The sequence below is a fragment of the Bos javanicus genome, chromosome 10 (genome assembly GCF_032452875.1).
Source record: "Bos javanicus breed banteng chromosome 10, ARS-OSU_banteng_1.0, whole genome shotgun sequence".
Taxonomy (NCBI): Eukaryota; Metazoa; Chordata; class Mammalia; order Artiodactyla; family Bovidae; genus Bos; species Bos javanicus.
The window spans coordinates 30,472,682-30,474,442 of NC_083877.1; the positions used below are offsets into that span (position 1 = coordinate 30,472,682).

Below are 1,761 nucleotides of genomic sequence, written 5' to 3' on the forward strand. Positions count from 1 at the left end.
GTCCATCTAATCAAGGCTATGGTTTTTCCAGTGGTCATGTATGGATGTGAGAGTTGGACTGTGAAGAAAGCTGAGTGCTGAAGAATTGATGCTTTTGTTTTTTTTTTCTTTTTTTAATTTTATTTTTTAATTGGAGTATAACTGCTTCACAATGTTGTGTTAGTCTGCTGTATAACAATGTGAATCTGCTATAATCATACATATATTCCCTCCTTCTAGAGCCTGCCACACACTCCTTCCGCAACTCAACCCCTTTAGGTCATCGCAGAGCAGAGCTGAGCTCCCTGTGCTAGACAGCAGGCTCCCACTAGCTTTAAGTTTTACACATTGTAGTATATATACATCAGTGCTACTCTCTCAATTCATCCCACACGTTCTTTCCTTCCTGTGCCCAGAAGTCTGTTCTCTACATCTGTGCCTTTATTCCTGCCATGCACATAGGTTCATCAGTAGGATTTTTCTCAATTCCATATATACATATATTAATATGCAATATTTGTTTTTATCCTTCTGGCTTACTTTTCTATATGACTGTCTTAAGTTCAACTATATAATTACAAATGACCCATTTTTTTAATTTTTAGGAATATTCCAAAAATATGAGTAATATTCCAAAAATATGGAACACTTCATGAATTTTCCTTTACCCTTGCACAGGGACCATGCTCATTTTCTCTGTATCCTTCCAGTTTTAGTATGTGTGCTGCTGGAGCAAGCACAAAAATTGATGCTTTTGAACTGTGGTGTTGGAGAAGACTCTTGAGAGTCCCTTGGACTGCAAGGAGATCCAACCAGTTCATCCTAAAGGAGATCAGTCCTGGGTGTTCATTGAAAGGACTGATGGTGAAGCTGAAACTCCAATACTTTGGCCACCTCATGTGAAGAGTTGACTCATTGGAAAAGACCCTGATGCTGGGAGGGATTGGGGGCAGGAGGAGAAGGGGACGACTGCCGGGGACCAGCCCCGGCTGATCCAGGGAATTCGAAGCGGGGACGGCATCGGCGAAGATCAGGAAACAATTGCTTAATTAAACGTTAATTAAGGATATAAAGAGTAATAGAATGAGGATAGCTCAGTAGGAAAATTCAGTGGAGAAAAGAGGCTGAAATAAGGATAGCTCAGTGAGGAAATTCAGTGTAGAAAAGAGGCTGAATAATTCAGCCAGAAGATAAGAGAAAGAACGACATGGTGAGACCAAGTTTTGGTGAACAAGGCCCACACTTTATTTTCCAAAGTAGTTTTTATACCTTAAGTTATGCATAGAGGATAATGGGGGAAGGGGTAGAGTCATGCAGTAAGCCAGGCTTTCTTCCTGCAAACTTATCATATGCAAAAGTTTAGGTGATTTGCATCATCTTCTGGCCCAGAGGCCTTTTTTCTCTAAAGGTGATTATTCTAAAGTCAGGTGCCAGCCTCCAAAAAGCATTAGATAAAGTTGCATTCCTACAGAGCAAAGGTGTGGTGGGCTATAACAAGAAAAAGAATTAATTCAAGGGTCCCAGGTTACAAACATTAAAGCTACTATTTAAACCAATTATATTAATCAATACACTGCCAGGGACACAGCAGGTAAGGGATATGGAGACTTAGCAGCAAACATTGGCCCAACAAGTGAAAATCCCTTCACCAATACAATTTCTAATCAATCTTTTGACTGCTCAAAGGAATCTGTATTTAGACAGTTTAGAACATCTCATGCCTCTCACAGTTTGGAGGTTCTGAGCAATCACATGTGGCCGGAAAAACCTATTCAGGCAGGC

General features: G+C 40.4%; 1 non-coding gene across 1 annotated transcript; it reads right to left on the minus strand.

Annotated features, from left to right (window-relative positions):
• Positions 1-613: 613 nt before the first annotated feature.
• Positions 614-719, minus strand: LOC133256352 (U6 spliceosomal RNA). Its single transcript, XR_009739214.1, has one exon. It is a non-coding gene; the product is annotated as a U6 spliceosomal RNA (small nuclear RNA).
• Between the last annotated feature and the right edge of the window lie 1,042 nt (positions 720-1,761).